Here is a 25,268-nt window from a genome sequence, read left to right as displayed (position 1 = left end):
AAGTAAAATGTGACACCTCCAGTGAATGTATGCAAAATGTCCCTATAATTAGCAGAAGCATTTATTCCTCAAATCAACCTATATGACATTCTTTATATTATGTGCTTTAGTTTAATTACAGGGACAAAAAAAAGACCTATTGCTAAATACAAAAAGTGCCCTAACAATTAACAAAATTTTATGTACATTTTAACTTAAATATATTTTTTGTAAACCTGTGCTTTGTTTGGTCTCTATCATTTCAAAAGAAAATTCATAGACTGTAGGGTATTGTTACTTGCTTGCAATGTTAACTCTAACAGCAGACCGATCACACCTAGTTTTGAGACAAGAGGTCAAAAGGAATAGATCAGTGCTTCACTGCCTTTTTTCTTTCCACTCACATACCACTTTAAGTAATCCCTATGTCATCACGGCTAGGTGATTAGTAAGGGATTGCTTAAGGTGGGGTGTGAGTGGGAAGGGAAGGTTGAGAATCACTGCTCTAGACCAAATTGTTTCTGAAATACTTTGCTTGAGAAAAATTGTCATTGGCCCATTTCCTTTGGAGTTATGAAACCGTGCACATAACAATTCAATGAACAATGATTAAAACAGTGGTTTTCAAATCTTTTTCTTTCCAGCCACATCCCACCTTAAACAATCCCTTACTAATCACAGAGCATCTCTGGCATAGGGAATTCTTAAAGTGGGATGTGAGTGGAAAGGTTGAGAACCACTGCAATAGATGCTGAACATGTAGTTGAACGATGGTTCAAGAAAAAAAACACTTCCCGAAATTGTAATAATGATTTGTACAATTGTACAACTGCTGAGTGAATCTCCCCACTGGAGCTGTTCGACAAAAAAGTACTGCACTGTGCAATGTTCACTGCAGTACTCGGAATTACTCCTTCCAAGCTGGATGCCCTCGGTCGATCCATAACATTAACACTCCCACTTTCCTTGTGCCAAATATTTTGTTCCTGCCCAGAAGCATCAGGACAAAAAGATTGAAAAAAATATAATCCAGACTCTTTGACACCCCCCCTCCCCCCACATCAATCTGATAAGGTGATCAGCTATGAAGAATTTTAATTTTCTTTAAATCAGAACATATTCCTGGGGATGAACACAAGCTGAAAAAACATCAGCTCAGAAAGGTTATATACAGGATTTAGGCTATGGTAATACCTTTCTAATAGAAGATTTACCCAGATATGATTATACAGCCGCTCTAATTTAAGACTTACGCTCAATTTCATCTTCAAGAAATGTTACTAGCACTTGATAGCTTTCAGAGCACTCACCCTCTACCTGCTGATCTTTATGATAGCGTTGCAGATACAGAAATAAATATCCACATCTAAAGCATGCAAGTCAGGGGTAGATCATCTACTCAGATGGAAAGTGTAAACTGAGGAAGACAAACCATCAAAGCGGTTGGAAGCCTCAAGCTGAACCTGTCGATTTGGTCAATGCAGCGTTGACATCGGTGGAAACCCACATGTGAGACCTTGTCACTGTCCTATCCTTTACGGTCCACTGATTTTGAAGGTGCCAATTCTTGTTCAGATTTAGTTTAGCAGTCTCTGGCTGCTTGCCTGTAATTTATCTGAATTAGTACAGGTGGTCTTCAACTTGCAATGGGGTTACAGTACATTCCGGCGCTCCCATCGGATGTCGAAAAAAAAACCATATTCCAAAAAAGGGCAGTGGGATCAGTGTGGGGACAGACACGGGGCTGTGAGGAGAGAGTGGGGCAGTAGGATTGATATGAGGACTGACATGGGCTGTGGGGAGAGAGCGGGGCAGTGGGCAGTGTGGGGACCAACACAGTGCTGTGAGGAGAGAGTGGGGCAGTAGGATTGATATGAGGACTGACATGGGCTGTGGGGAGAAAGCGGGGCAGTGGCAGTGTGGGGACCAACACAGTGCTGTGAGGAGAGAGTGGGGAAGTAGGATTGATATGAGGACTGACATGGGCTGTGGGGAGAGAGCGGGGCAGTGGGCAGTGTGGGGACCAACACAGTGCTGTGAGGAGAGAGTGGGGCAGTAGGATTGATATGAGGACTGACATGGGCTGTGGGGAGAGAGCGGGGCAGTGGGCAGTGTGGGGACCAACACAGTGCTGTGAGGAGAGAGTGGGGCAGTAGGATCGATATGAGGACTGACATGGGCTGTGGGGAGAGAGCGGGGCAGTGGGCAGTGTGGGGACCAACACAGTGCTGTGAGGAGAGAGTGGGGCAGTAGGATTGATATGAGGACTGGCATGGGCTGTGGGGAGAAAGCGGGGCAGTGGGCAGTGTGGGGACCAACACAGTGCTGTGAGGAGAGAGTGGGGCAGTAGGATTGATATGAGGACTGACATGGGCTGTGGGGAGAGAGCGGGGCAGTGGGATTGGTGTGGGGACCAACACAGTGCTGTGAGGAGAGAGTGGGGCAGTAGGATTGATATGAGGACTGACATGGGCTGTGGGGAGAGAGCGGGGCAGTGGGCAGTGTGGGGACCGACACAGTGCTGTGAGGAGAGAGTGGGGCAATAGGATCGATATGAGGACTGACATGGGCTGTGGGGAGAGAGCGGGGCAGTGGGCAGTGTGGGGACCGACACAGTGCTGTGAGGAGAGAGTGGGGCAGTAGGATTGATATGAGGACTGGCATGGGCTGTGGGGAGGAAGCGGGGCAGTGGGCAGTGTGGGGACCAACACAGTGCTGTGAGGAGAGAGTGGGGCAGTAGGATTGATATGAGGACTGACATGGGCTGTGGGGAGAGAGCGGGGAAGTGGGATTGGTGTGGGGACCAACACTGGGCTATGGGCAGAGAGCGGAGCAGTAAAATCAGTGTGGGGACCAACATTGGACTGTCAAGAGACTGAAAATTCAAGTACAGAACAGATTCAAACCATCGTAACTTCGATAAATCGTAAGACAGACTATCCTAAGTTGGGGACTATCTGTTTTTTTTTTTAATTTGCGAGTAGCAGCAGGCATCCCGGTATAACTATGAATTCCAGCCCCACCAAAATAAGTCTATTCAAAAGGTCCAAAGATCACCTAAGAGCAACAGAGTGGAAAGCAGGAGATCAAATGTAACTTTGTGAGTGCCAAATCCAGCTGTAAGAACTAATCCATCAAGGATTGGGATGAGAAGATGCAGAGACTGCAGATGCTGGAATCAGGAGCAAAAGAATCCTGGAGAATGATTGGTGCAGGATCTTGCCAGAAAACATCAACCATCTCATCCCCCCCCCCCCCCCCCCCCCCACAGGTACTGCCCAACCTGCTGAGTTCTTCCAAGAGTTTGCTCTAATATTTGCCTGGGATAAGAAGACTTTTCCTATCCATGATAATGCCGTGCAATCCAGGTCATAGAGTGCGCAGGGGGAGTCTTCCATTCCCTCGCTGTACATTTTGGCAAAGATTAACAAAGACCCACGAGAAACACTGCATCTAAAAGAAAAAAATTGGAGTTCGTCGAAGTGCAAAGCAAGCCATTTCGTCAAGATTCCCTGCAACACAATTCAGAATGTGGCTTCGCTCTTTTATGTCAACTCCTCAGGGGGCTGTAAATTTTGCAAGGGGGTATAATATGAAGCATCACAGGTGTTAAGGATTATGACCAATGTGTTCAATAGATTTTCCACAAGCATTACAGAATGCTATTGCCATATAAAGAATGTGGCCTTTGCAAACCAAGCTGTTTCTTTCCCTCGATCAGATCTACACCTTCCGTTTCCTATTTGGATTTCCCTTGGGTCTATTAAAAAGGGAAATAAAATAAGATAATACAAATTGTGGAACAAGGATTTTTTTGATCCCAATCCAGTAAAGAACACAAGTTGGCCATAACCCTGACATAAACAACTAGTTCCATACAGAAGTTCAACCAAAGAAAAATCACTTTACAACAATCCTTGATCTTAGCTACGATTCTTTCGACAACGTGGTTGATCTTCACGTAAAGTAATTGCAAGAAGCGTGCTTTCTTTCTATTTGGTAATATGCCCAAAGTGTGCCAACAATGCCTAGATTGGTTCAAACAAGAAAATCTGCAGGTGGTGAGGTCAAGGGCAAGACACAAACGTGCTGGTGAAACACAGCAAGTCAAGCAGCATCCATAGGAAGTAGGGGGCAATCAACAGGGTGGCATAGTTAGTGTAACGCTGCTACAGTGCTAGCGACTGGGACGGGGGCACTGTCTGTAAGGAGTTTTCCCCATGTCTGTATGAGTTATCCTCCAGGTGCTCTGGTTTCCTCCCCACCATTAAAACATCTCAGGGTTATAGATCAATTGGGCATGATTGGGCAGCACGGACTCGTGGACCTGTTACCGTGTTGTATGTCTAAGTTTAAAATTTAAATTCAAAGCCTTCCTGGCCTAAGCCATACATCAGGATTGTGTAAAAACTGGCAGGGATCGTGGTGGGGAGGAGGAGAAGAAAGGAGGACAGCTCACAAGAGACAATCTGTACATACAGATGAGAGGGTAGAAGCTGTGATAGGAGAAGGGGCAGAGGGGCCAAGAAAGGTAGCTATGATTTGAGAAGGAAGGTGGTAGGAAGCTGGAGGGAAGGAGACAGAGAGACCGAAATGAAGGTTAACAGAAATTGGAGGTGGATATTCATGCCAATGTGGTGGGAGTTTTCTGTGACGAAATACCAGATGTTACTCCTCCAATGAATTAAAATGGTTGGCCACTGGGAGCCTTACTATTGGACCAGATAGAGCAAAGGTGCTCAACAAAGTGATCTCCCAGTCTGCGTCCAGTGTCCCCGATGCAGGTGCCACATCAGGAGATCCAGATGCAGATGACCCCTCTTTTTCCCCCAGACTTATGTGGGAAGGGATTGGACCAAGGGGGGAAACCTAGGAAGGTTCATTTCTATTACTAAATAATTACACCCACAAAGTATCTGTAATTGTTTTTATCTTTTGTCTCAACAGCAGGTGTCCCTCAATAATAGAAACAAAAATTAGCACTCAAGACTTTGCAAAATTTCAGTTTCATGAAGTTCATTTGTCGAGTCGACAATTACTTGGCAACTCAATAGCAAGGCTATTACTGGTAAGCACATCATATTGCATTCATCAAGTGAAGTGGAGAAAAGAATGTCACAATACTGAGCAAGGCTTCGGTTTCAAAAAGTCCAACTCTTAAAATGTGCAATTCACAAACACAAAAGTCCAGTGATCCAGGCCACTGACAGCTAAAATGATCACCTCAGAGGCGCTAGACTTGTTGACGTTAGCAATGAAAAGAGATGATGATGGGAACTCTTGATGATTTTGGCTGCCTTCTTGAGGCTGTTGACCAAATTGATGTTTGCAACGGATGGGAAGTCTGAGGCCACGATGAACTTGGCTTAGTGTACTACTTTCTGCGGTTGATGCTCGACTCAGACTCTTCTTATAGAATGAATTGGCGGCTGACTACAATATGCAACTTTCATGATGCAGTCAGGCCCTCGTTCACAGGAAACAAATCACCACCCCAATCCGAAAACTGGAGTCGGACTCCCAGAAGTTTAAAGATTTTCTGGATCCAAAAGGAGCAGGATTTTGCTTCAGATCTACATGAAAACTGCCGTTTTACTGTAGTCTGAACTCCCCATTCGCAACAATTTTTTTAAAATTTAAACATACAGCACGGTAACAGGCCATTTTGGCCCACCCAATTAACCCTCACCCCCAGATAGGGGAAGAATGTGCAAACTCCTTAGACAGCGCAGGATTTGAACCTTAGTCCCAATTGCTGGCAGTGTAATGGCATTGCGCTAAGTGCTATGCATCCTGTGCCATCTCCTACATTGGACTCCTTACCCTGTATTCAAATTATCCATCTGATAAGGCCAGTGAGATACCACTTGGGTCAACGTTTAGCCAAAACTCCACAGTACCTTTCTAATGGAACTTCCAGACTGATGGTAATGGGTTGTGTCCTCCTCCCTCACAATGACCTGCATCCAGATCAGATCACCTTTGAGGTGAAATTCATTTTCCAGATTGTGAAAAAGAAACAGCGCGTGGCCCTTCTCAAACTACATCTTAATCTAGGGAATTCATCAAAGACCATTTCCTTTCAGGTCTAAAAATACACACGTTAAAATTAGAATTTCTCCTCCAACTTTGTTGCTTTGATTGGATTCACCTTTTCAGGACTTCAAGCTCCAGCCCAACTAAAGTCCTAAATAACCATGGGTAGAAGTTTGATAAAAGATCAACTTCAAACATTAATTCCGGTTCAGTCTTCACAGGGTCAGCAATATTTTCTGTGATTTTAATTTTTGCTTATGCATTTCAGCACCCCCACTCTCTCCCAGAGTCTTGATGGCATTCTCCAATGTTGGTTTACACAGTGCCCTCTTTAATGTTTGGGACAAAGATCAAAAGCTTCAAAGAAAGCTTAGCTCTCTTATACCTGCACCAATGAAGTATGAGTATTCACAGACACCTGTGAAGCCATCCCTCCCCTTTGTGGGGTGCACTGACATCACTCCCCTTTGTGAGGTGCGCTGACATCACTCCCCTTTGTGAGGTGCGCTGACATCACTCCCCTTTGTGAGACACACTGACATCACTCCCCTTTCTGAGACACACTGACATCACTCCCCTTTGTGAGGCGCGTTGACATCCCTCCCCTTTGTGAGGTGCGCTGACATCACTCCTCTTTGTGGTGGCCTGAAATGAGGGGACTAGGTATAAAAAGTACATGGTCAAACCAAAATGTGTACAAATAATCTTGTATAGGACCTGGAATGTGCACCTTAATCACACGTGAATTGTTTGATTACAAATTTAAAACTGTGGAGCAGAGGGGCAAATAAAGGAAAAAAGTATTTTTGTCCTAAACATTTTGGAGGGCTCAGTATGTGGAAGTGAAATTTTAAACTTATCCACAAAAGATTCATTTTAATTTCACCAACTCATGAGAATATGTCATCCATGAAGGAAATAAAACAATGAACAGAATGCAAAAATTCTGTTCAACTTGACTCCCACCAGGTGGGTTACATTGCAAACACATTTTAGTGGGACTAACTGCAGAGCTCAAGAAACACAGCTTACTATAGAAGAGTTGACTACCAACTGGTTTTATTTTAAACAAACTCACGCCTCACAAAGCAGAGGGATGTCAGCACCCCTCACAAAGAGGAATGATGTCAGCACCTCTCACAAAGGGGAATGATGTCAGCACCCCTCACAAAGGGGAGTGATGTCAGTGTGTCTCATAATGGGGAGTGATGTCAGTGTGCCTCACAAAGGGGAGTGATGTCAGTGTGTCTCATAATGGGGAGTGATGACAGTGTGTCTCATAATGGGGAGTGATGTCAGTGTGCCTCACAAAGGGGAGTGATGTCAGTGCACTGCTAAGTCATTGTCTCTCTGGCAACATGCCAGCAGGGAAGCAACATGCTCTGTCAACCCACACAGGTCTGTACACGCGGGCTTCTCATGGGCAAAGAAGGGGAGCCCGCTCCATTCTGTGCCGACCACTCGGTGTGGCGATTCTGCCTGTTCAGCTGTGCCGGCCGCTCAGTCTGCCACAACACCCTTACTCTTCTGCCTGACACTCACTGAACTGAACTCAATATTCATAACATCACCCCTTGTTCTCCACTGGTCGAAGGAGAAAAGACCACTTGAGCAAGTTAATAAAAACTTTTGATTCCTGATGACACAAGGCTAGTTTTATTTTCTCTACAATTCTTATCAACCCACAACCACTAATGAAAACTCTGAAAGAGACAGGAGGCTAAATATCATAGACTCAAAGAAAATTTAATACATTAAATTTCTACCAACAGTTTCCTTTGTTGCTAATTGCTGGTCTCCAAAAAAACACAAAGGAAAACAATTCCTTTAAAAAATAAATTGCCAAAGTATTAGAAGAATTGTGTTTAAAGAAGATTCTGATCTCCAATGGATCCAACCATTCTGCTCGGTTAACAATGCCACAGATTACAGACCTTCTCAGAAACTGTCACAATGAAAGATTGAACTGAAATCAGGCCAAACTCTCTTTCAAACTTGAAATATTCATTCAGAAGCACCAGATCAGGCAATAATAAAGGAGTTCTTCACAAACATTGTAAACCCTATATCCAATCTAAAAGCTCAGGAATTCAGCATCAAATGCTGCACTCACTTTCAACAAATCCAAGTTAAAGGCATGAGATCCCAAAGTAATCACACTGGGGTATGTACACTGAATCACTGGCCTCTTGTCCTGAATTTCTTCTCATGATTAGTTGTTTTTTTTAAATCCCCGAGGGCAGATTGTCCAGGATCCAACTTCAAATTATCTCCAATATTTCCAGCTGATTAAAGGGAAGACCAAACCAATTGCCTTTTTTGATGGCTCAGTCTTGATCTGAAATTCTCAAAAACAATTCCAGAAGGAATATTAAAATTCAACATGTACAAAACCCAATTACAGAAGAAAAGAAAGCAAATTACAAATATCCTTAATTCAAAATTAAATAAACATTGAAAAGTAAAGGGAGAGACAGAGTAAATGTGGATAGGCTTTTTCAATTAAGAAAGGGGGAGATTCAAACTAGAGGGCATGGTTTAAGATTGAAGGGGGAAAATTATAAGGGGAACATAAGGGGAAATTTCTTTACGCAGAGGGTGGTGGGGATGTGGAATGAGCTTCCGGCAGACGTGGTCGAGGCGGGATCATTGGTTACATTTAAGGAAAGACTGGATCGTTACATGGATAGGAGGGGACTAGAGGGGTATGGACCGGGTGCTGGTCAGTGGGACTAGGAGGGTGGGGATTTGCTAGGGCATGGACTAGTAGGGCCGAACTGGCCTGTTCTGTGCTGTAAGTGGTTATATGGTTATATGATTTTAAATAGTAGTGGGGGGGGGGGGGTGCGACCCTTAAATCCACTTCGTTTCTTTTAAATTAAGGTCAGCAATCCAACATAAAACAAATTCTTTTCTTTGGTTTGGCTTCGCGGACGAAGATTTAATACAAGAGAGCTAAATAAACTGTCTGATGGTGACGGAAAACCGAGGGTCCAGATGTGAAATACAAATCAACAGCCCCTTGCGGCTTCACCTTCATCCCCTGAAAACACAGTCCCGCAGAATGTATCAGCACCTCACCTCTCGCCAGTTTCCCCCACTTCAGCACATGTAGCAGAAGATGGGAACAAGCTGTTGCACAAAATTGCCAGCTGAAGAGCAGCTCTATCTTGGCTATTTGTAGGACATGTTACCATTTCCCAAAATATTTAAAGCCTATAAACAGGACTCCATTTGTTGAAGTTGACCACAGAACATAGAGACCTATAGCACAGTACAGCCCCTTCGGCCCACAAGGTTGTGCCGACCTAATAACCTGCTCAAGCAGCTGCCCATTATTTCAATGGGGCTAGCGGAATAATATTTTGCCACAAACTAGAAGGGGAAAAATGGTCTGTTTACTGTGCTGTGGTGTTCTACCTGTACTGCATAACACTCCATTTTTCTCAGTTCTGGTTCTCTTTAAAGATCCTATTGTACTTGCCTCCACCAGTGTTACTGGCAGCACATTCCATGCACCTACCACTCTGTGTGAAGAACTTGCCTCAAGCATTTCCCTTAAGGTGTAGCCCCATAGACCTTAAAACTACATGAAAAATGGTGTTAGCCATTTCAGCTCTGAGGAAAACCCTCTGAAAATGCCACATGATCACTTATCTCTCATTTTCCTATATATCTCTATCAGGTCACTCCTCATCCTCTGTTGCTCCAAGGAGAAAAGACTTCTGTTGATTCCTGATGACACCAGGCTAGTTTTATTTTCTCTACAATTCTTATCAACCCACAAAACCACTAATGAAAACTCTGAAAGAGACAGGAGGCAACCCAATCGGCAGGCTAAATATTCCATTGTCGACTCAAAGTTAATTTAATACATTAAATTTCTGCCAACAGTTTCCTTTGTTTGCTAATTGCTAGTCTCCAAAAGACACAAAGGGAAACAATTCCTTTAAAAAGTAAATTGCCAAAGTATTCGAAGATTTGTGTTTAAAGAAGATTCTGATCTCCAATTGATCCAGCCATTCTTCTGTTCGGTTAACGCTGCCACCGATTACGGGCCTTCTCAGAAACTGTCACAATGAAAGACCGAACTGAAATCAGGCCAAACTCTTTCAAGCTTGAAATATTCATTCAGAAGCACCAGATCAGGCAATAATAAAGCAGTTCTTCACAAAAATTGCAAACCCTACATCTAATCCAAAAGCTCAGGAATTCAGCATCAATAAAGCATGGTTTAAAAATTGAAAGTATTTGGGACAAAATTGTCCTTTGTGGATTTGTCCAAGTCACTGATGTCTGTCAAGAAGCTCATTGCAACATACAACCCAATCTCAAGTCCTCTAAGGGATGGTAACATATCGTCTAACATAACTGTTTACATTTTACATATGACTTACCTCCAAAAACTGGAGGAATCAAAGTATAAGTGCCTTAATGCAAATACTGAAATGGGGGGAAAAAATTCAGCACCAGAGGATAATGATTTCCAGTTATGGAATTCCATAAAGTTTGCCTGAGGCACTCAGGGTAACTGAGCATGGTTAGCTCGTGGAAATTAATTATTTTCCATTTCAGAAACGTGAATGAAGTGAGCATTATCGAGCATTCCATGTTCACTACAACACCATTAATTAGAGTGGAATTCTCGATTGGACTGACCCAACCACGTACCATAATTCAAAGACAACAAGGATACCTGAAACTGTTTATCAGGGAACCTTGGTAGCACGTTTCAAGAATAAAACTGGCAGTTTCAGGTCTATTCTTCATCTTCCAGGAAACCTTGCACCAGAAGGGAGATCTTTGTCGAGCCATTCCTGAGGAAGAGAAATAGGAGTGGCCACACTTTTCGAGCCCCACTCCATGAGACGACCTGCTTCTCATCAGTGATCGGGCCTGTACCTTTACCACTTTCCTCAATTTTCAACTGTGAAATAAAACTGCATCTGCACCACAACTATTCACCTGTCACTCAAGATCCCAATCTGACTGAATGCAGCTCAAAATACAATTCAAAATATTTCAATATGGTCAGACTATTCATTCAACTGCTTTACCAATTTTTATAGCTGGTGAAGCAACCCCTTCTTTCCCACCTTGCACTTACAACTAGACTTTTGACATTCGTTGACGGTCATCCACTCTATTGCCTGCCCCACCACCGGGACTGTTGCACTCAGGTGCTTGCAGTCTAAAAAGATGCCCAGTATGAACGATTATATGTTAATTGTTTTTCCATGATTTTCCCGACATTGGAGTCTAAAAACCATAAATGATATCCCAAGAGATGGAATCAATTTGGAGGAGAAAAAAAGACTTGTATCAAGACAAGAACAAACAGATTCAGAAACAGCTTTTTCCCCCAGGCTGTCACTACACTGAACACACATATCCACAAATTCCCCTCTCTGTCCTCCACATCTATTATACATACAGCCGACACCCCCCCTCTATTCACATAGAGGACATATACGGCACTGTAAATTAAATTTTTTATTTAACTTCTGTGGTGTTGCCTGTGGTTGCGTCGCTGCATTGGTAACCTTGTACTGCTGTCATAAATCTCATTGTATAACTTGTACAATGACAATAAAAAGCTATTTGATTTGATTTGAGAATCCAAGGTGTATACAATTATGAAGCACCCTGATGGAAAGAATGGAAACAATACATTTCCCTTGCCAGAAAATATAAAGATTTCAGGATTAATTTGGAATATTTTTAAAAGCAACTGTTTAGATTTTTAAAGAAGTATTTAATTACATTTTCCATTCTGAATTACAACTCCCTCATGCATTTTCTGATGGACAATTTGAGTGGAACCATCCATCTGTCCAAAATACCATGCAGTTGCTCCAGTATGTTTCAACATGGTGAGCTCAATTTTAGAACAATGGCTTCGCTATTTTTAATCCTGGTTTTGAACCAACTCAAATGTTCTGGAAAGATCACTTTTCCCAAACAACTTATATGATTGGAAGAGAAAGATGCCACAAAATAAGACTGCATTTTCCTTCAGCCCAGCTCGGTTGGCATAGTGCTCAGCGCAACATTGTTACCACGCCAGCGATCGGGATTCAAATTCCACACTGTCTGTAAGGAGTTTGTACAATCTTCCTGAGTCTGCGAGGGCTTTCCCCGGGGGCTCCGGTTTCCTCCCACCAGGGGTTGGAGGTTAATTGGGCAGAACGGGCTGGTGGGCCGACATGGCCTGTTATTGAGCTGCGTGGCCAAAATGTCTAATGTGAAGCAAATAGAATTTCACTACGGGCTTGTGCAGAGGTAAAGCAACAATTCTGGTGGAGTTTAGAGAAGCTGGGTCAGCAATACCTACCGTTGGCCGATTCTAAATTACCTTTTGTAGCCAAGACCAATAATTCCTCCTCTCTTTCGCTTGGTGATAAGACAGATTAACTTTATTAAAACTAGTCCAAGTGTAATCCCTCAAAGTACAAAAAGAATAATTAAAATAGCAGGGAACACATTTTCACTGTCCAGTTGGTCAAAACAAAGGAATCTTAGCAAAGCAAATGACCATTTGCCCTTTTTTTTTTAAATGTTTTGACATTTTGAAAGTGGTTGGAACAAAGGAGAAATACTCCCAGCAAATAATGTCACATCAGTGCCAAAATAAAACTGAACACATTTAGCAATGGAAATATGGATTTAACTGCAATAGCTTCATTGCAAAAACCATCTACTCGTGTTATAATTGGCTTTGATCAAATTATGCTGAGCAGCTTTAGTCATGCGCATTAGAGAAAATAGTTGCTATAGCTTAACAAATCATAAACGTCAAATGAGAGCTAGGCACACAACAAGCTCTTCTGCACATCTGCCATAAACTTACTGAATTTCTACCAATTTGGAAACAATTTAGAGTCTGTTCATCACAAAGTCAGCCACAGTAAATTTTTGAACATATCCAAAGTCAGGAATTTAATTTTAAAATAGTTTTTGAACCATGTGCTATGACTGAAGGGGTAAAATATTAGAAGATGGAAGGAATATAGAATTGTAACAAACAAGTGTAAAACACCCAAGTCCATAAACACCTCATCTTTGACAAAATGAAGGTCGCATGGAAACGAGGAAGCATCATCTCACATTCCACTCACTGCCACCATCAAGAAGGAGGTACAGGAGCCTGAAGACACCTGCTCAACATGACCTGAACAGCTTCTCCCCTCCGCCTCAGATTTCAGAATGGCCATTGCCTCACTTTTTCTTTTTTGTTTTGCACTGGTCTTTTTTTTAATCTTAAATTTGCGAAATTGTAATGTTGCACCTTGCTCCACACAACACTGCTGCCGCAAAACAACAAATTACATGGCACACGTTCATGACCAAAAAAAAACGATTCAGTGGACACAGTGGAGAAAATTGTTCCCATGCTGTGGCCAAATCATCAATGATCAAAAGTATATCCAAATAAAATACTGCATTGCACATTGGTTACAACTTCAAATAAATACAAGAAAATACCAGGCCTGCATTGCTGCCCAGTACATTCTAGTGCAAAACAATAATTTGATGTCAGTCATTTGTGGGGACAATCCTCGTGGGATGAAACGGTCCAGATTCAGAAGTGGAGGGACTTTTCCAGGATGTGGAAGTCGCCAAAGTATCCAGCCTTTAATCACCCGCTCCTAAATAGCCTCGTGATTACATGTTAACAATTTGAATGACTAGAGTTGATGGCTTTGTGGACAAGATGGTAGATGATACCATAAGAATAGGAGTTAAAATTAGACCAGAGCAACCTCTTCGGCCTTTGCTGTTGTGCCAATTCTGCCTAGAATTTCCCATTGCTGAACAATCCATTTTTCTCAGTTCCATGTACCTATCTAACAGTCTCTTAATTCTACCTGTCCCTGTCACCATGGCCGCTAGCACATTCCATGCAGTCACCACCCTCTGTGGAAAAACTTGCCTCTTGCATCCCAGATACAGTTACTTAATATTGTCATGCAATAAAACAGAAATATCACATTGCATGAAAATCCTTTTAGTCTGTCATAAAGCAGTCAAAGATTTGTCATTAGCATTGCCCGGTGCCCCTTGCAGTCAGAGAACGAAAGCGCCCTCAGTGTCACTGAGTGTCTGTGGATTCACCTCTAGTGTTCCCACAGTTCAGTTCAAATCATCAACAACCCAAGCCCAAATTTAAACCTTTCACACGATGGGGTAGCCTTCCGGAGCCCTTCTTGCCCCTCTCACATTCCAGTTCCAATACCTGGTTCGTGAGCCAGCCTAAAGCAGCCTGGAGCCTGGTGCGTGTCCTTTGACCTCAAGTCACCAGCAGGCCACGGCCTTGTGTGGATTCCTCACCTGCAAGTGCGCAATAGCTTGCCGCCTGTGTGCGTCCTTCAGCCGCAGAGCCCCTCACTGCTGCGCCACTGTGCCACCATCCTGAGGATCATCTTCACTGCTTCTCCTTCTTACTGGGGGTTGTTCTCCCCATTACTGATGCCCTATGCTAGTTTGCTGCTCCCTTGGGCTCTTACACTCAGGCACCACCATCTTGGGCCCAGACCCCATGGTCACAAGATTTTAAATAAAACACCATTGACTCCTTTAATAGGCCGTCTATAGTCTGTACAGAGCTGTTGGCAGTTTGGACTGGGCGGTTGCACCCTTTGGGAGAGCACTGTGTCTCCATTCCCCACTCTCCCAGGGTCCACACCAGAGGCAGAGCTGCCATTACAGCAGCCCTGGCAGTGCCAGCAGCTGGGACTGGAGCAGGACAAGCTGGCAAGATTTTGGAAAGCCCCATTTTGGAAGATGGCCTGGTCAAAGCCCTTGTGGTTCACGTAAGAGGAGAGGACAGGCTGTCTAATGTTTCTCTTGGAATAAGTGAAACAGAAAAGAACTCTGTGATGACCTGAAAGAAAGAAGTTATCATCTGGAGAACCCTGAAAAGGCAAGTTTCGTCAGCAAGACACTGGAGTGGCTGATAGAAGTAAATCAGTTGTGGATGTCCTGGAACAACAAATCGCTCTATGAAAACCTACAAAAACCTTCCTGAGTGGTAGCCATTTACCTTTCAAGCACCAAAACCTGGTGAACTTTATAAATGTTAAATTCTGTACACAGTATAACAATTGCCTGCAACCAGTGAACTTGGAGGAATGAGAAGTGAGATTGGACTGTGAACCAAAGAACTTTTCTGAACTTACGCACACATTACATACACGTGCACTTAGAATTAGAAGGGGGTTAAGTAAATCAATAGTGATAAGTTAAACTGTGATTCTGTTTTCATGTTTAAAGATAATAAAAAGCAACTTTTGTTGAAGTAACCCTTTGTCTTCGTGAATATCTATTGCAGCTGGGTTTTGGGGTCCTCTGGACTCGTAACAATACTCCCAAGAACCTTAAAACTATGGGCCTTCATGTTAGCCATTTAAGCCCTGGGAAAATGCCTCTAGCCATACAGATGATCAATGCCTCTCATCATCTTATCAGGTCACCCCTCATTTTCTGTAAGGAGAAAAGACCGCATATCAAACTATCCTTGTAAGGCATGCTCTCCAATCCAGGCAGCATCCTTGTAAATCTCCTCTGTACCCTCTCTGCATCTTCCCCATCTTCCTGTAATGGGGTGATCAGAACTGAACACAATATTCCAAGTGGGGTGCAACCAAGGTCTTAAATAGCTGCAACATTACCTCACAGCCCCTGAACTCAACCCCACAATTAATGAAGGCCAACACATCATATGCCTTCTTAACTACACTATTAACCTGTGCAGCAGCTTGGAGTGTTCTGCAAACATGGACCCCAAGACCTTTCAGTTCTTCCACACCGCTCACAGTCTAGCCATGAACATTGTATACTGCCTTAAAATGATCTCTGGGTTAAACTCCATCTGCTACTTCTCAGCCCAGCTCTGCACTTCCGATCCTTTGCCAACTCTCCAGACGATCCACAACACCACTAAACTTCATGTCTTACACAAACAGAAAGACCCAGCCACTTCTTCAACCAGGCCACATAAAATTCACCAAGAGGTGGGGTCCCGGAACAGACCCCTGCAGAACACCACTGGTCATCAACCTCCATGCAGAATGTAAACTATCTAGAACCATCCCCTGCCTTCTCTGGGCAAGCCGATTCTGTATCCACAGAGCAAAGCCTCCTTGGATTCAATGCCTCCTTACTTCCTGAATGAGCCTTGCAGAGGGAACCTTATCAAATGCTTCAATGAAATCCATATACACAACATCCACTGCTCTACCTTTATTAATGTGCTTTGTTACATCCTCAAAGAAGTCAATCAGACTCATAAAACACGACTTTCCTTTGATGAAGTCATGTTGACTATCCCAAATTAGACTATGCCTCTCTAAAAATGTTGAGGAAGTGTTGAGCTCCAAGTCTGCAGGACTTTGACAGGTTAAGAGATTGGGCAAGGAAAAAAAATGTAACACAGTGTAGAGAAATTTATCATCTTGCACTTTCATGAAAGAAATAAAGACCTAGGCTATTTTCTAAATGAGCAACGACTTCAGAAATCAGAAGTGCAGAGGGACTTGGGAATCCTCGAGCAAGATTCTCCAGAGATCAACTTGCACTTCAAGTCAGTGGTAAGAAAGGCAAGTGTAATGCCAGCATTAATTTTGAGAGGGTTAGAATATAAAAGCAGGCATGTAAGGTTGAAGCTTTATCAGAAATTGGTCAGACCAAACTTGAAATATGGAAGCAGTTTTAGGCTCCTTATCCAAGGAAGGATGCATTGCATAGGAGGGGATCCAGAGAAAGTTCACGAGAATGATTGCAGAAATCAAAGGATTATCATACACAAAGCGTTTGATGGCTCTGAAACTACTCACTGGAGTTTAGAAGAATGAGAGGGATCTCATTGAAACCTATGAAATACTGAAAGGCCTAGATTAAGTGACCGTGGAGAGGAAGCTTGCTATGATGGGGGGAGTCTTGAACTGGAACACAGTCCTAGAATTTCTTTACCTAGAGCGTGGTGAATCTGTGGAATTTCTTGCCACGGACATCTGTGGAGGCCAAATCATTGGCATAGTTAAGGTTCTTGATTAGGAAGGGAATCAAGGTTATGGAGAGAAAGCAGGAGAATGGGTTCAAAAGGATAGTAAATCAGCCAGGATGGAATAGAGGGTAGACACAATGAGGCGAATGGCCAAATGGTCCTCTTATGTCTTTTGGTCAGGTCACCTGATTTAACTGCTACAGTTCTGGTGCAGGTACTCTTACCAGACACAATTGTAGTATGAGATCAATCCCTCTTCGTCTTTTACTTGCATTAAACAATTATGCGTAATTACCTTAAAGAATAAAATTTATAGCTTGTTTGCAAACCGTGCAAGATCTTTATTTTGAAATAAACATAAAATGGAATTTCTGCAGAATACTGGGTATGAAATTAATTTTAAATGTAAATCTCAGAAAGCTCCCGTAGGAAGAGAAGCTTGATCAAAACCCCATGGTCACTGGTTTATTGAAATGGGTGACTATTCACAACATTGGAGTCTGCAGAAAGAATTAGGTGGATAACCACGATCGAATCATGTTCTGCTGATCCAGGTGGAGCTAAAGAGGTCACAGAAAGACTCAAGTAGCAATAGAATTCGTCATCTATAGAGCCAATGAAAGCTAATGGATTTTATTAAAGGCTATTAAGAAAGAAGGAGGCGGCGGCCCCGGTCCGGGCACAGGGAAAGCTGCGGCGGCCCTGCCCCCGTCCGGGCAGTATGGTCTGACCTAGTAGGGGAGGCAGGCCCCTCCAGCCCAGGTAAGAAACCTGCATAGGAGAAGGCCACTCCGATATAAAACCTACGACCCAAGGACCTCGCTGCCACGTCCCAGCTTGCTTGGCCACGGCACACGAACCATGGGTGTAAAGGGTGGGGCCAGTACTGCGCACACTGCACTCCACCTAAAAGCTCCTTTGCGCAGGCCCGAGGACATGTCCACGCCCTCCCCTCCACATCCTCCCCCTCAAAAGATGCTCACAAACTCAAGCAAGCATGCTGGAACATCAGAACCATGCTAGACAAGGCTGACAGCCACCGACCTGAACGTCAGTCTGCTCTCATCGCACATGAACTCCTCAGACTTGACATCGACATAGCCGCTCTCAGTGAAGTCCGCCTTGGAGATGTAGGCAGCCTCCAAGAACGCAGCGCGGGCTACACACTGTACTGGTCTGGCAAGCCTATGGATGAACGACGCCTATCTGGTGTAGGCTTCATGGTCAAGAACTCCATAGCCTCCAAACTCGAAAACCTCCCGACAGGCCACTCGGACCGGATCCTGTCCATGCGACTCCCCCTTCAAAACAAGCGTCGCATCACCCTCATCAGTGTCTATGCCCCAACCCTCCAGGCGGAACAAGCAGAAAAGGACAAGTTCTACATTGATCTGCGCAACCTCATTCAACGCACCCCTACAGGCGACAAGGTTGTCATCCTTGGCGACTTCAACACTCGCGTCGGCAAAGACTCAGAAACCTGGCCAGGAATCCTAGACAAGCATGGTGTCGGCAAGTGCAATGACAATAGGCGCCTCCTGTTGGAGCTGTGCGCAGAACAGCAGCTTGTCATTACAAACACCCTTTTTCAGCAGAGGGACAGCCTGAAGACTACCTGGATGCGTCCCAGATCCAAACACTGGCACCTCCTGGACTACATCCTGGTGCGAGAAAGAGACAAACGAGATGTGCTCAACACCAGGGTCATGCCCAGCGCAGAATGCCACACTGACCACTGGCTGGTTCGCTGCAAGCTCAACCTTCACTTCAAGCCAAAGTCCAGGAACAGTAAAGCCCCCAGAAAGAGGTTCAATGTTGGAAACCTGCAGTCAGACGAAGTGAGAGGAAACTTCCAGGCAAACCTCAAAGCAAAGCTCGAGGATGCAATCCGCCTCACAGACTCGTCCCCTGAAACCCTCTGGGATCAGCTGAAGATTACCATACTGCAATCCACTGAAGAGGTATTGGGCTTCTCCTCCAGGAAAAACAAGGACTAGTTCGACAAAAACAACCAGGAAATCCAGGAGCTGCTGGCAAAGAAGCGAGCTGCCCACCAGGCTCACCTTGCAAAGCCATCCTGGCCAGAGAAGAAACAAGCCTTCCGTCGCGCATGCAGCCATCTTCAGCGCAAACTCTGGGAGATCCAAAATGAGTGGTGGACTAGCCTCGCCAAACGAACCCAGCTCAGCGCGGACATTGGTGACTTAAGGGGTTTTTACGAGGCTCTAAAGGCTGTGTACGGCCCCTCACCCCAAGACCAAAGCCCGCTGCGCAGCTCAGACGGCAAAGTCCTCCTCAGCGACAAGATCTCCATCCTCAGAACACTTCTAATCTCTTTTCAGTGCCAACCGCTCAGTCCAAGAATCCGCCCTGCTCCAGCTCCCTCAACAGCCCTTGAGTCTAGAGCTGGATGAGGTCCTCCCCGGGAAGAGACATATAAGGCAACTGAACAACTGAAAAGTGGCAAAGCAGCAGGTATGGATGGAATCCCCCCCCCAGAGGTCTAGAAGGCTGGTGGCAAAACTCTGCATGCCAAACTGCATGAGTTTTTCAAGCTCTGCTGGGACCAAGGAAAGATGCCTCAGGACCTTCGTGATGCCATCATCATCACCCTATTCAAAAACAAAGGCGAGAAATCAGACTGCTCAAACTACAGGGGAATCACGCTGCTCTCCATTGCAGGCAAAATCATCGCTAGGATTCTCCTAAATAGAATACCTAGTGTCGCCGAGAATGTCTCCCAGAATCACAGTGCGGCTTTCACGCAAACAGAGGAACTACTGACATGGTCTTTGCCCTCAGACAACTCCAAGAAAAGTGCAGAGAACAAAACAAAGGACTCTACATCACCTTTGTTGACCTCACCAAAGTCTTCAACACCGTGAGCAGGAAAGGGCTTTGGCAAATACTAGAGTGCCTCAGATGCCCCCCAAAGTTCCTCAACATGGTTATCCAACTGCACAAAAACCAACAAGGTCGGGTCAGATACAGCAATGAGCTCTCTGAACCCTTCTCCATTAACAATGGCGTGAAGCAAGGCTGCGTTCTCGCACCAACTCTCTTTTCAATCTTCTTCAGCATGATGCTGAAACAAGCCATAAAAGACCCCAACACTGAAGACGCTGTTTACATCCGGTACCGCACGGATGGCAGTCTCTTCAATCTGAGGCGCCTGCAAGCTCACACCAAGACACAAGAGAAACTTGTCCGTGAACTACTCTTTGCAGACGATGCCGCTTTAGTTGCCCATTCAGAGCCAGCGGTTGACCTCCTGTTTTACAGAAACTGCCAAAATGTTTGGCCTGGAAGTCAGCCTGAAGAAAACTGAGGTCCTCCATCAGCCAGCTCCCCACCATGACTACCAGCCCCCCAACATCTCCATCGGGCACACAAAACTCAAAACGGTCAACCAGTTTACCTATCTCGGCTGCACCATTTCATCGGATGCAAGGATCAACAACGAGATAGACAACAGACTCGCCAAGGCAAATAGCGCCTTTGGAAGACTACACAAAAGAGTCTGAAAAAACAACCAACTGAAAAACCTCACAAAGCTTAGCGTATACAGAGCCGTTGTCATACCCACACTCCTGTTCAGCTCCGAATCATGGATCCTCTACCGGCATCACCTACGGCTCCTAGAACGATTCCACCAGCATTGTCTCCGCTCCATCCTCAACATTCATTGGAGCGACTTCATCGCTAACATCGAAGTACTCGAGATGGCAGAGGCCGACAGCATCGAATCCACACTCCTGAAGATCCAACTGTGCTGGGCAGGTCACGTCTCCAGAATGGAGGTCCATTGCCTTCCCAAGATCGTGTTATATGGCGAGCTCTCCACTGGCCACCATGACAGAGGTGCACCAAAGAAAAGGTACAAGGATTGCCTAAAGAAATCTCTTGGTGCCTGCCTCATTGACCACCGCCAGTGGGCTGATATCGCCTCAAACCGTGCATCTTGGCGCCTCACAGTTCGGCAGGCAGCAACCTCCTTTGAAGAAGACCGCAGAGCCCACCTCACTGACAAAAGACAATGGAGAAAAAACCCAACACCCAACCCCAACCAACCAATTTTCCCCTGCAACCGCTGCAACCATGTCTGCCTGTTCCGTATTGGACTTGTCAGCCACAAACAAGTCTGCAGCTGACGTGGACATTACCCCTCCAAAAATCTTCGTCCGCGAAGCCAAGCCAAAGAAGAAATTTGTGGACAACAATTTGAGTGGACTTGGCTCAATTTGTCTGTTCTCAGGGAAAGTATACGGAAGAAAGATCTGCACAAGCATTGAAAGACCGAGTTGTGGAGAATAGATCGAATCAAGAGCCACATACCTACAAGATGCTCCAGAACCCAAAAGCCTTCAGCTAACTATCGCCCGTGGCTAAACATACAATAGGATTTTGTACTTGATACATTCTCTATCCCTGACACAAAGGCTATGAGTTGCTCATCATTTTATCCTTCCAAGAATCAGCCAGCCATAACAGTACCAACAAAAGTTAGAGCCGAGGAAGAGAATATTCTTGAAAGATGTACATCATTGATGTCAAACTAAAAATATCACTCCAAAAATAAACCTTCGCTCAGTTATATTTAGCAGCATCAGGAACAGTAACAAGTCATGTCACAATTAAATAAATGATTCCCATTCAAATTATTTAGAGACTCCATTCAAACAGCTCTAGCCAATTTGGTCTCAGTCTGCCAATAACATGCACAAGGCAACTAGACCTCATCCTGCAAACTTCAGGACTGCTTTCAAACTTCAACAGGCTCCTTTCTCATAAAAACAGGGAAACTAGTCAGCCACGCAGTTGAGCATCTGGACTCTAGTCTACACCAAATGGTTTCAAGTAGGAAACTTTTCCACCCTGTCTCAGCCCCTCATGATCTTGAATAGTTCCATTAAGTCACAATATTTGTAGCTTTTAACTTCTGTGGATATGTCAGGGTTAATGACCTCCAATATCACCTCAAAGGTTCTATCCCTGAAGCACTGAATTATAAATATAATTTTAAATTGAGACATATAGCATGGATACGGGCCATTTTGAACCCATCCACACTCCTGAAGATTGGCCTACAACCCCCCCAAACCGGAGCCCCCGGGGAAAACCCACACAGTCACGAGAAGAAGGTACAAACTCCTTACAGACAGCACGAGATTTGAACCCCGGTCCCAATTGCTGCGATGTAACAACGTTGCGCTAACCACTACACTAACCTAAATATATAAGCATTACAGTACGGAAACAGGCCATATCGACCCTTCTAGTCCACAGTCTTTACTCCAGCAGGTTGAGCCAGGGGATTAAGTGTGAAGCCATTTTCTGCGAGCAAAATTAGTATCAGAAAAATGTGAAGTTCAGCCTGACACATCCACCATTTGCCTGTCACTTTTCATTACAGTCATGTACCAAGATGGGAGTCAGGCACGTTCCGTGACCAACACCTGCTCCCAGTGAACCTCCATGCCATAAAACTAAAATGAAAAGCATACTTTAACCAAAGCTGCAAGTTTGATCATATTGTTAATAATTTTATATTAAAGGACTGAGAGTATGTCAGTTGCAGAAACACACGTATGGAATGACCCATAATCCCAAAAGTGGAGATAATCCAATATGTTTGGATATGAATACTTGACCCAAATACCCCATACATACTCTCCGCCGTGATGGGTATCAAGGTCAACAATGCACAATATTCTAGGGCGAAACTAAATATTTCAAAAGCATTTCTCTGACAAGAATATCCAATGTGCAGTTGGGCAATGCATTCTAAATATAAACTAGTTGGTTTCCTCAAATTGGGAATCGCATTTCACATCAAGACACAAGAAAAGTCTTCAACCAGCTGTCAGAATACTTTAATGGTTAAAAAATAGATCCGTAAACTAAGTTACAGAGCACAGGCCTCTAGACACCACCAGGGCTTACTGCTCAATAATTTTATTCTCAGAAATGTTTGTTTTCTACGATGGAAGGCGTCTATGGACATATTCATTGCAGGAATTAGATTTATTTTGAAGTTTACTTTATTGATAGAGTTAATATTCTAATTAAATTAATAAATTTTTAAAATTAATTAGATAAAAACTTTAATCAATTAACAATGACAAGATTCAGAAACGCCAGTGATAAAACTGTGGAGGCTTAAAATCACTGGTAAATTTTTAGTTTGTAGCCTGGGTACAAGAGGTTTAGCACAGCACATCTGTCTTATTAAATCTACAACATGTGGGAATGCCAGGATTCTTCTCATATCCTGGACAACCAATGGTGCAGAAAACACCATTGGTTCAGAGTTGATCAGCAGCTCCCTCAAGATTGAGGGTCACTTGGATAGTACATTTCAAATGACGGTGTCTTAAAATGTCATTGTGCAGGCAGGCCAAGACAACCTGGAAGGCAGTGCAGAACACTCCCCAAGGGCACTATGCACTGTACTCAACAATGGAGAATATGGTCATCACATTGGAGAGTAAAGGTCGACAGGGAAAAGGAGCATCAAAGGACGAGAGGTGACTTAATGGAAGTATTCAAGATCATGAGGGGCTGAGACAGAGTGGACAATAAGCACCTTTTTTCCTAGGACAACAGTAGCAAATACCAGAGGACATCAGTGATAGGTGAGTGAAGGAAAGTATAGGGGAGATGTCAGAATTATTTTTTTTAAACTCAGAGTGGGGGCACCCACTGCATTGCCTGGGGTGCTAGTGGAGGTTGGTACAATAGGGACATTCAAAAGACTCTTAGGTAGGCATATGGATGTAAGAAAAAAGGGATTATGGTGTGAGGTTGGGAAGGATTAGAATGTCATGAGGTATGTTCAGCATAATGGGCTGAAGGGCCTGCACCATGCTGTAATGTTTTGTGTTCAAAGTCAGAGCTAAATCCTTGGCCTAGAGAAGGAGAAGTCATCAATGAAATTAGAGTGGGAGGGCAGACATGTATTACTAGGTGTTTTCACACTGCAGGCAAGCAGTGACCTGACTTTGTCCAGGAGAAATTCCCAGGAATTCTTTATAAGCAATTGATAGAATATGGAAAAGTTTCAGGATATAAATTAAATTGGGACAAAAATGAGGTAATAGAATTGGTATGGGGTATTACTCACAATGTCGAAAATATATTAAATTTAAATAGACAGATAAGATTAAATATTTAGATATACGTACTGATATTAATTTGAAAAGTTTATACAAATTAAATTATTTTCCATTTTTTAAGAAAATAGATGAAGATTTAAAGTGGGTAAATTTATCTATTACTTTAATTGGAAGGGTTAATTGTATTAAAATGAATATTTTTCTGAGAATTCAATATTTATTTCAGACTTTACCTATTTCCATACCTCAAACATTTTTTCAGGATCTAAATAAACAAGTTAGGAAATTTCTTTGGAAAGGGAAAAAGGCAAGAAAATTTTACATGGAAATACGAATTAGGAGGATTACATCTTCCTAATTTTAGGAATTATTATAAAACAGCACCATGAAGATTTCTTGTTTCTTTATTTGGGAAAACTAAACCATCATGGGTCGAAATTGAATTAAATAAGATTGGAGAAACTATACCTGAAGAATTTATTTATAAATGGGAACCGAGGTTGATGACAACTGATAGACATGCTCCATATTGAAACATTTGCTTAATATTTGGAATAAAATTAAATTAGAAATTAAGGGAAGTCTTTTATCGTTAAAAACACCATTGATTAATCCACTTTTAATTTTTTCAAAAGATCATCCTTTTTTGAATATTTGGAATAAAAGGAATTTCTAAATAAGGAGATTATGATGATAATGATAGGCTGGCATCATTTGATCAATTAAAAATTAAGTATGATATTCCTCGCAATACACTTTTTTGTTATTTTCAATTAAGAGCTTATTCAAGAGAGAAATCGGGATCTGATAGGATTTTAAAAGATCTTACAGATTTAGAACAGATTTAGGAATGGCTAAAAAAAATTTCAATAGCATACATGGTGTTACAAGAAAAAACACCTAAATTAAGTTTGTTTAATTCAAAGGAAAATGGGAACAAGATTTTAAAATATCAATAGATCAACAGGTTTGGCAAAATTTATGTAAAAAGGTTATGTCCAATGCAATTAATGTAAGACATAGATTATTTCATTATAACTTTCACATCAATTATATATTATACCTCATAAATGAATAAATGGAAATCAGATACATCGGATCAATGTTTTAGATGTGGAAAGAATGTTGGAACT

At 43.3% G+C, this 25,268-nt stretch overlaps 1 protein-coding gene across 4 annotated transcripts in view; it reads right to left on the bottom strand.

The window, feature by feature from the left end:
* The window catches only part of igsf11 (immunoglobulin superfamily member 11), a 268,270-nt gene that overhangs the window by 201,305 nt on the left and 41,697 nt on the right, over positions 1–25,268 (bottom strand). Inside the window, exon 1 of one of the 4 annotated variants that reach the window (XM_069890202.1) lies at positions 5,880–6,468. The exons of the other annotated variants lie outside the window; for them this stretch is intronic. The gene's annotated coding sequence lies outside the window, so the exon portion shown is untranslated. Of the gene's footprint in view, positions 1–5,879; positions 6,469–25,268 lie in introns of those variants that run through there. 4 annotated transcript variants of the gene reach the window in all.

The sequence above is a fragment of the Narcine bancroftii genome, chromosome 7 (assembly GCF_036971445.1).
Source record: "Narcine bancroftii isolate sNarBan1 chromosome 7, sNarBan1.hap1, whole genome shotgun sequence".
Lineage (NCBI taxonomy): Eukaryota > Metazoa > Chordata > Chondrichthyes > Torpediniformes > Narcinidae > Narcine > Narcine bancroftii.
Note: the sequence above shows the minus strand (reverse complement) of the source record. Positions and strands in the feature narration are given on the sequence as shown.